Source organism: Bombina bombina, chromosome 8 (genome assembly GCF_027579735.1).
Source record: "Bombina bombina isolate aBomBom1 chromosome 8, aBomBom1.pri, whole genome shotgun sequence".
Lineage (NCBI taxonomy): Eukaryota > Metazoa > Chordata > Amphibia > Anura > Bombinatoridae > Bombina > Bombina bombina.
In genome coordinates this window covers 110,817,207-110,828,322 of record NC_069506.1, presented here as the reverse complement: position 1 = coordinate 110,828,322, position 11,116 = coordinate 110,817,207, and positions in this window count along the sequence as shown.

Below are 11,116 nucleotides of genomic sequence, written 5' to 3'. Positions count from 1 at the left end.
ATATGAACTATTGAACTTCTGGATAGTATTTGTTAAATAGAATGTTAAATTCGAAATTTCAAATGTGGACATTCAATCTAATTATAAACATTCGAATTCAAAAGTGACATTCAAAAACTGTAAATAGCATTCGATTATAGAATTTTTTAAAATATTCCTTCTTATCAACATTCGGATTTGCAATTTGAATTACGGTAATAACATTTGTTCTAACAATCAAATTCAGAAATTTACACATTCGCCCATCTCTAATAAATTAATCATCTATAAAAAGTTTATGCAAAGAAAAAATTGTGTATAATGTCCCTTTAAGAAAACTATTAAAAAATACTCAGTTAAACTGATTAGAAGGTTAATCATTGTTAGTTCTAAACTTTTGATCCAGCAGGTATTTTGCAATTCCTATATTATATTAGATAACATATTAGTGAAAATAATGAGATTTGTTGAATGGACTGAAAGACTAACAAACGCCTAGATTACGAGTTTTGTCGGTAAAGACTTGCGGGGCTAACGAGCCTTTTTTTTCCAGCGCTCCCTTAAGCCAACGCTGGTATTACGAGTTTTCTGAATGGCTGCGTTAGACTCAGAAAAGTGATTTTTGAGCAAATTTAGCTCCACTTCAACCCTCAATACCAGCGTTGCTTACGGTAGCGGTAAGCTGGAAAAACGTGCTCGTGCACGATTTCCCCATAGGATACAATGGGGCTGAGCTGGCTTAAAAAAACCTAACACCAGCAAAAAAGCAGCGTTCAGCTCCTAACGCAGCCCCATTGTTTCCTATGGGAAAATACTTTCTAAGTCTACACCTAACACCCTAACATGAACCCCGAGTCTAAACACCCCTAATCTTCTACCCCCAACATCCTCGCCACCTGCATTATACTATTAACCCCTAATCTGCCGCTCCGGACCCCGCCGCCACCTACACTATCCCTATGAACCCCTAATCTGCTGCCCCCAACATCGCCGACACCTATATTAAATTTATTAACCCCTAATCTGCCCCCCCCCCCAATGTCGCCGCCGGACAATGCCGCCACTATAATAAATGTATTAACCCCTAAATTTCCGCACTCCCGCCTCGCAAACACTATAATAAATTTTATTAACCCCTAATCTGCCCTCCAAAACATCCCCGCAACCTACCTACAATTATTAACCCCTAATCTCCCGCACCCAACGTCGCCGCTACTATAAAGTTATTAACCCCTAAACCTAAGTCTAACCCTAACCCCCCTAAATTAAATATAATTTAAATTAAACGAAATAAATTTACTATAATTAAATAAATTATTCCTATTTAAAACTAAATACTTACCTATAAAATAAACCATAAGATAGCTACAATATAACTAATAGTTACATTGTAGCTATTTTATGATTTATTTTTATTTTACAGGCAACTTTGTATTTATTTTAACTAGGTACAATAGCTATTAAATAGTTAATAACTATTTAATAGCTACCTAGTTAAAATAATTACAAAATTACCTGTAAAATAAATCCTAACCTAAGTTACAAATACACCTAACACTACACTATCAATAAATTAATTAAATAAATTAAATACAATTATCTAAAATAAAATACAATTAAATAATCTAAACTATATTAGAAAAACAAACAAACACTAAATTACAAAAAATAAAAAAATATTACAAGAATTTTAATCTAATTACACCTAATCTAAGCCCCCTAATAAAATAAAAAAGCCCCCCAAATAAATAAAATTCCCTACCCTATACTAAATTACAAAAGTAATCAGCTCATTTACCAGCCCTTAAAAGGGCTTTTTGCGGGGCATTGCCCCAAAGTAATCAGCTCTTTTACCTACAATACCCCCCCAACATTACAACCCACCACCCACACACCCCTACTCTAAAACCCACCCGATCCCCCCTTAGAAAAACCTAACACTACCCCATTGAAGATCACCCTACCTTGAGCCGTGTTCACCCAGCCGGGCACTGATGGGCCAGAATAGGACATCCGATCGGGGCAGAAGAGGTCCTCCATCCAGCAGAAGTCTTCATCCAATCGGGGTAGAAGAGGTCCTCCATCCAGCAGAAGTCTTCATCCAAGCGGCATCTTTTATCTTCATCCTTCCGGCGATGAGCGGCTCCATCTTGAAGACCTCCGATGTGGAGCCTCCTTCCAGCACGACGGACTAACGATGAATGAAGGTTCCTTTAAATGACGTCATCCAAGATGGCGTCCCTCAAATTCCGATTGGCTAATAGGATTCTATCAGCCAATCGGAATTAAGGTAGAAAAATCTGATTGGTTGATGTAATCAGCCAATCGGATTGAAGTTCAATCCGATTGGCTCATTGGATCAGCCAATAGAATGCGAGGTCCATTCTATTGGCTGATCCAATGAGCCAATCGGATTGAATTTACCTACTTAATTCCGATTGGCTGATAGAATCCTATCAGCCAATCGGAATTTGAGGGACGCCATCTTGGATGACGTCATTTAAAGGAACCTTCATTCGTTGTTAGTCCGTTGTGCTGGAAGGAGGCTCCGCGCTGGAGGTCTTCAAGATGGAGCCGCTCATCGCCGGAAGGATGAAGATAGAAGATGTCGCTTGGATGAAGACTTCTGCTGGATGAAGGACCTCTTCTGCCCCAATCGGATGAAAACTTCTGCTGGATGGAGGACCTCTTCTGCCCCGATCGGATGAAGACTTCGGCCGCTCCGGATGTCCTATTCTGGCCCATCGGTGCCCGGCTGGGTGAACACGGCTCAAGGTAGGGTGATCTTCAATGGGGTAGTGTTAGTTTTTTTAAGTGGGGATCGGGTGGGTTTTAGAGTAGGGGTGTGTGGGTGGTGGGTTGTAATGTTGGGGGGGGGTATTGTATTTCTTTTATTTTACAGGTAAAAGAGCTGATTACTTTGGGGCAATGCCCCGCAAAAAGCCCTTTTAAGGGCTGGTAATAGAGCTGATTACTTTTGTAATTTAGTATAGGGTAGGGAATTTTATTTTTTTGGGGGGCTTTTTTATTTTATTAGGGGGCTAAGATTAGGTGTAATTAGAATAAAATTCTTGTAATATTTTTTATTTTTTGTAATTTAGTGTTTGTTTTTTTTGTAATATAGTTTAGTTTATTTAATTGTATTTTATTTTAGATAATTGTATTTAATTTATTTAATTAATTTATTGATAGTGTAGTGTTAGGTGTATTTGTAACTTAGGTTAGGATTTATTTTACAGGTAATTTTGTAATTATTTTAACTAGGTAGATATTAAATAGTATTTAATAGCTATTGTATCTAGTTAAAATAAATACAAAGTTGCCTGTAAAAATAAATAAATCATAAAATAGCTACAATGTAACTAGTAGTTATATTGTAGCTATCTGATGGTTTATTTTATACACTGTCAGAAAAAATGTGCAAAAATTGTACCTTTAGGGGTACAACAGCTTGTCACTGGGGCAGTACCCTCAAAGGTACACCTGCTGTACCCTTTAAAATGGGTACAAATTGGTACCCTTGCAGATTGTACCTTTCAAAGGCAAATATGTACCTTTGGTGACTAGATAGAACCTCAGTCCTATGGTACCATATTGTACCCTTAAAAAATGGTGCAAATCTGGCCTTTTAAGGGTACTGCCCCAGTGACAAGCCCTTTGTACCTCATGATGGCAAATTTGTACTCAACACAGCATATTACAAACGCTGTTTCATTAAATATATCATATAACATTCAATTAATGTGTACTTTTTCAGGCAGTATTACAATAGCTTATAGCTACACTGCAGCTTTAATAAAAAGTTTGTATACTTAACTGTAGCAATTCCAAAGACTGCTACAGACCCACCTGAAATAACCAGGCTAAACAACCAGTTCCAAAAAGAACTACTCAATGTGTTTTATATCACTCTGTACTAGACTCTAAAAACACCCCATTTAATTTAGGGTGACATACTATATAAAACATAAATATATAGAAAACATATAGAAAGCAACGTAAAAATAAAATATAACTCTAACGAAAAGAAGGGGGATTCGGGGGAGGGATAAACAATAAAACTAACAACCTTACATTGAATTGTCACTCTATGCAAAATATATGCAAATGAGTATATTTCCCTAGTACACACTTTGGTGATGGACCTGCTACCAATAGATGGAGCTGTGTTACACATGTCAAGGAACTTTCAACCAACAGATGGCGCTATGGCGTGTTACACAATGTCCATGTATGTGACAGGGGAACGGTTACAATTTTATTTTATTTTTTTTAAAACTGGTTCTTAAACAGCTCTTGTTTATTTTATAGAGTTTAAAACATTTTTTTTTCTTTGTACTTTTAGTTAATAAATTTGCTTTATGTTTAAGAGTTAACATATTGATGCTCTAAATATAAACATTAAAATGTTAAGTGCTTGTTTGCTATTTAGAACCAGCAACACAGTATAATTGACTATTTGGGTTATTAAAGGGACAGTCTAGTCAAAATTAAACTTTCATGATTCAGATAGGGCATGAAAATTTAAACAACTTTCCAATTGATTTTTATCACTAAATATGCTTTGTTCCCTTGGTGGTATTTTTTAAAATCTAAACCTAGGTAGGCTCAAACTGATTTGTAAACCATTGAAAACCGCCTCTTAGCTCAGAGCATTTTGAAAGTTTTTCACAGTTAGACAGTACTAGTTCATGTGTGTCATATAGATAACAATATGCTCACTCCCATGTAGTTATTTAGGAGTCTGCACTGATTGGCTAAACTGCATGCCTGTCAAAAGCACTGAGATAAGGGGGCAGTCTACAGAGGCTTAGATAAAAGGTAATCACAGAGATATAAAGTATATTAATATAACTGTGTTGGTTATGCAAAACTGGGGAATGGGTAATAAAGGGATTATCCATCTTTTTAAACAATAACAGTTCTGGTGTAGACTGTCTCTTTAAGTATTTTTTTTTTTGCTTTGCCCACTTCTTGCATATTACCAATAACGATTGAACATAATTATTTTGCTGTACAACATGTATGTTGCATTCATTTTGGGTGACTGACAGTTATGTGAATATGAATAATTGAGCTGTACAAATTATATGGACTTGCAGGGTTTGGCTGCCTTGAACCACCCATCCCCCTCAACCTTTTAGTCACACAAGTGATTGTACCTTTTTGGGGGGATTAAATGGTACAGACATGGACCCTTTGACAGTTGGAAACATATTTGTACCTTATTTACCGCTAAATGGTACATATTAGTTCCTTAAGGTGTAATTATGATCCATTGAGGGTACAACCACAGCAGTTGTACCCTAAGTGTTCACAAACGGACCCCAACCGTACCCTTTTTTCTGACAGTGTAGGTAAGTATTTAGTTTTAAATAGGAATAATTTATTTAATTATAGTAAATTTATTTTGTTTAATTTAAATTATATTTAACATGGGGGGGGGTTAGGGTTAGGGTTAGGGTTAGACTTAGGTTTAGGGGTTAATAACTTTATTATAGTAGCGGCGATGTTGGGTGCTGGAGATTAGGGGTTAATAATTGCAGGTAGGTTGCAGCGATGTTAGGGAGGGTAGATTAGGGGTTAATAAAATGTATTATAGTGTTTTTGCGAGTCGGGAGTGGGGCTGTTTAGGGGTTAATACATTTATTATAGTGGCGGCGATGTCCGGTCGGCAGATTAGGGGTTAATAAGTGTAGGTAGGTGGCGGCGACGTTGGGGGGGGCAGAGTAGGGGTTAATAAATTTAATATAGGTGTCGGCGATGTTAGGGGCAGCAGATTAGGGGTTCATAGGTATAATGTAGGTGGCGGCGGTGTCCGGTCGGCAGATAAGGGGTTAAATAATTGTATTATAGTGTTTGCGATGTGGGGGGGGGCTCGGTTTAGGGGTTTATAGGTAGTTTATGGGTGTTAGTGTACTTTGTAGCACTGTAGTTAAGAGCTTTATGTTCCGGCGTTAGCCCATAAAACTCTTAACTACTGACTTTTAAATGTGGTTGAAGTCTTGGAGGTAGAGGCTCTACCGCTCACTTTCTCCAAGACTCGTAATAGCAGCGTTAGGCAAATCCCATTAAAAAGATAGGATACGCAATTGACATAAGGGGATTTGCGGTAGCCTCGAGTCGCGGAAGAAAAGTGAACGGTGAGCCTCTACCTGCCAAACTTGTAATACCAGCGTTAGATAAAAAGCAGCGTTGGGACCTCTCAACGCTGCTTTTTAAGGCTAACGCAAGACTCGTAATCTAGGCGATAGTGTTTGGAAAAACAAGACTGTCTGCCAGTACCCAGTTTTCTATCATTTTTTTTCTTTTTAAATTAAAAACAACAATTATTTTCTGTAGTGTAGCTGCCCCTACCTCCCCCCTCTCTCATTTACCTCCTCCCCCTCCAAGATCATTTTCCTACCCTCTAATCCCCCAGTTCACTCTCCCTCCTTCTCCCTCCGTTAAGGGGTTAAAGGAACATGAAACCCAAAACGTTTCTTTCATGATTTAGATAGACATACAATTTTAAACAACTTTCCAGTTTATTTCTATTATCAAATTTGCTTCATTCTATTGGTATAATTTGTTGAAAAAGCAGCAATGCACTGCTGGTTTCTAACTGAACACATGGCTAAGCCAATGAAAATTGGTATACATATGCAGCCACCAATCAGCAGCTAGAACCTAGGTTATTTGCTGCTCCTGAGCTTACCTAGATATACCTTTCATCAAAGGATAACAAGATAAGGAAGCAAATTAAATAATAGAAGTAAAACTGGGCAATGGGTAATAAAGGGATTATCTATCTTTTTAAACAATAGCAATTTTCAAGTAGACTGTCCATGCAATCACTTCATTTTCAGAGAAGGCTTTAAAACTTTGTGTAGCAATTAATTGCATCACCCATGTACTATTGTTCAGGGACTGAAATATTCATCTGTTTGCCCACCATCGCTTTATTTTCTATTGCACAAGCATTTGTTTTTACTGTCTGTCAATCACCCTAAACAAGAGAGTTTTGGGTGATTTATCTCTGCACCCCAGAGGTGGGGAGAGGCTATAAAATCAGTGGCTATATGACTACTACTTTGCAACTTGCAGTAAGCAGACTTGCATTGCACAGTATAGGCTCCAAAGAAACATCCAACAAACCCTTAATGTACAGGTTATGTCATGGTCGTTAAGGGGTTAAATGAGGAGTCTAATTCAAACTGCAATTACGTATCTACTCTGTGACTTTAAAGTTTCTCGGATGTATAGAAGGGGTACTAGCACTCAATGTTAAAGGGACAGTAAAGGCAAAATTAAACTTTCATGATTCAGATGGAGCATGCAATTTTACTCAATTTGCTTTGTTCTCTTGGTAACTTTTATTGAAGAGTAAAAGTAGGTAGGCTCATAAGAGCTCAGGGGTGTGCACGTGTCTTTAGTACTCTATGGCAGCAGTGTTTTGCAACATTGTATAACAAAGCTACAGATAATGTTGCAAAACACTGCTGCCATAGAGTACTAAAGAAACGTGCACACTCCTGAGCTCTTATGATCCTACCTACTTTTACTCTTCAATAAAAGATACCACGAGAATGAAACAAATTAGATAACAGAAGTAAATTGGAAAGTTGAGTAAAATTGCATGCTCCATCTGAATCATGAAAGTTTAATTTTGACTTTACTGTCCCTTTAAAGGGACAGTATACACCAATTTCCATATAACTGCATGTAACAGACACTACTATAAAGAAGAATATGCACAGATACTGATCTAAAAATCCAGTATAAAACCTTTTCAAAACTTACTTAGAAGCTCCCAGTTTAGCTCTGCTGATGAGGTTAGGCTGGGACACCCACTGAAAGGGACTGGGAAAGCAAAAAGAGCAGACACTACCCCCTCCCCTGCATATGAAAATACCCTTTACATAAACAGCAGCACGCTGGAGGAGGTATACATTATTATACTTCTAAAACTTTGGGACTTGGTTAGGAGTTTGAAAATCAACACAATATTATTTAAAAATAAGAAAAACTATACATTTTAAAACAAAACAAAAAACTGTATGGGCTATATAAATGGATCATCTACAAAACATATATGCTCTAGTGTACAATGTCCCTTTAAGCACTGAAATTCAGGTGCTCACATGATAGAACCAAATGTATATGTAACGTAACCATCATGGGGTTGGGGTAGCTCCTCCTTTGGCCACATGCTACGGTCATCACCTAACCCCAATAAACCCTAAGTACATCAGTGCCCCACCACAGTAAGTACACACTCCCACTAACAACTGCTGCCCCAATGCATTAGTACTGCCCAGGGGTCAAGTCGAGCGGGAACGCATGGGAACGGAGTTCCTGCACTATTTATTCAGGTGGAACTAAGTTCCCCCTGGACAGAGAGCAGAAATGGTTCAGTAAACACTGCTGCTCCTGGTGGGTAGAGCTAGAGCACAGGCTGGTTAGAGGGATAGTGAGAGCCTCTAGTAATGGGCAGTAACACTTCCTACAATACACTAAATGCAAGCCTGTCAGTGGTTCTGCTGTGTGATCACCCCGTACTATGTGGAACACATGGTGCTTACACATCTGTGCTTGATAGGAGTTATTTAGCTCCCCTCAGCAGAAATAGGGCTATTGCACCTTAAATGGGTGAGACTCTGTGACAGAGGAGTCGTCTCAGGCCAAAAAGCAACCATTCAACCCTTCATTGGTTTTAATTTGCTTTCATTAACCAAAGTGTATACATTATATACATATAAATACAGTGTGTGTGTGATTATTAAACAATATTATTTGTTTGGGGGTGGAAGTCTTGGTGAGTTCCCACATTTTTTTTATAGGACTTAACCCCTGGTACTGCCCCATTGGTACCCCTGGCCCTGCTGTATTAGTGTTGCAGGGTAACGATGATAGTGCATAGGGGTTGTATAATGTAACTGAGGTAGTGTATTTTTATTATTTTGTGGTGTGAGAAATTCTTGATTAGGATTTATTGTGCTGAGACAGAAGTGTGAATTTACAATGGCTTGGGGCCAGAAACTGCACAAATCACAAATGCATATACGTATATTCTGTGCAATCTTGCATATGCTCAGTAGGGGCTGGTGACTCAAAAATGTAAATATAAAAAGAATGTGCATATTTTCTTACCGTAAGTAAATTGGAAATTTGTTTAAAATTGCATGCTCTGTCTGAATCATAAAAGTTTAATTTTGACTTGACTATCCCTTTAAAGGAACTGTCTACTTTAATTTTTTTATTGCTTAAAAAGATAGATAATCCCTTTATTTCCCACTCCTCAGTTTTGCATAACCAACACGGTTATATTAATATATTTTTTACCTCTGTGTGATTACCTTGAATCTAACCCTCTGCAGACTGCCCCCTTATCTCAGTGCTTTTGACAGTAATGCATTTTAGCCAATCAGTGCTGACTCCACTGGAGTGAGCACAGTGTTATCGATATGGCACACTAGCAGTGTTTAACTGTGAAAAACTGTCAAAATGCACTGAGATAAGATGCAGTCTTCAAGGACTTAGGAATCAGTTTATGAGCCTACTTAGCTTTCAACAAAGAATACAGAAAAAAGAGAACAAAACAAATTTGATGATAAAAGTAAACTGGAAAGTTGTTTAAAATTGCATCTATCTGAATCATGAAAGTTTCATTTTGACTAGACTGTCCCTTTAACAGTAACATCTCCTTACTATGAGTGATATTTACAGCATAGAACCAAGATAAGGAACTTTTCGTATGATTTTACTTTTTAGAAAATCAGTACATTTATAACCACCAGGAGACAAAAAAAAAAGTAAAACTAATTGTTTATTAAAATCTGTTTAAAAACATTCTCAGAAATGTGGACACTACAACCAACCCCATAAACACCTGGGCGGCAGATAAAGTAGTAATATGGGGACGGCTTATACAGGAGAAAGCCAGATTAAATCAACAATACAGAAAACAAATGAGACAACTTCACGAAGAGATAGAAAAACTAGAGAGACAACACAAATTGACAAGGAGGGTGGCGACACTACAGACTCTTCAGACTAAGAAGGCCATGCTGGCAAAAATTCTAAACTCTCAGGCTGCGAGAGCAATTTGAAAATTGAAAGCACACTATTTAATTTACGCTAACAAGCCAGACGAATATATGGCCCACAAAATTAGAGAGCGATGCAAAGCCTCAATTATCCCTCTTATAGAGACAGAACAAGGGAAGCTGACGTCTGACCCACAAACCATAGTAGATACATTTGCTACCTTTTACAGCAGACTATATGACGGACAAAAAGCTTTACATGGCACAGAGACAGACAAATGCACTAACGAGTTCCTAGCTCACTGCCCATTAAAATCACTTACTAAAGACATGGGGGTCGATCCGATATAAAGCGTCGCCCGCAAAAGCCGGCGACGCCAATAATTGCGCGGATTTGGTATCCTATATACGGCGTAAGCTAGAAGTTACGCGCGTATATTTCTGCCGTCGCCCGCAGTTTTTTGGGCCATAGGCAGGTATACCAAACCAGCGCAGTTTGGTATCCAATATGCAGCGTAAGGACTTACGTGGCGAAAATGGAGAAAACTTACTCCATTTTCACCTCGCCACAAAAAGCAGCCGTAAGAAGCCTTACGCTGACTATTGGAGCCCCGTAACTTCCTAAACTGGCTGCTAAAATAAACCTAACACCTAACGCATGCGCAATGTCTATCTCCCTGTCAACCGCGATCTGCTAAAATAAACCTAACACCTAACGCATGCGCAATGTCTATCTCCCTGTCAACCGCGATCCCCCCGAAATCCCTAATAAAGTTATTACCCCCTAAAACGCCGCTCCCGGACCCCGCCGCCATCTACATAAACTAACCCCCTACTGTGAGCCCCTAAAACCGCCGCCATCTACCTTATCTATCCCGTAATCTGACCCCTTACACCGCCGCCACCTATATAAAAATGATTAACCCCTAATTTAATCTACCTACCCCGCCGCCAGCTATGTTATCTATATTAACCCTAAGTATATTATAGTTAATATAGTTATTACATTATATATATTAACTATATTAACCCTAATTATATTAGGGTTAATATAGTTAATATAGTTACTATAGTATTTATATTAACTATATTAACTCTATCTAACCCTA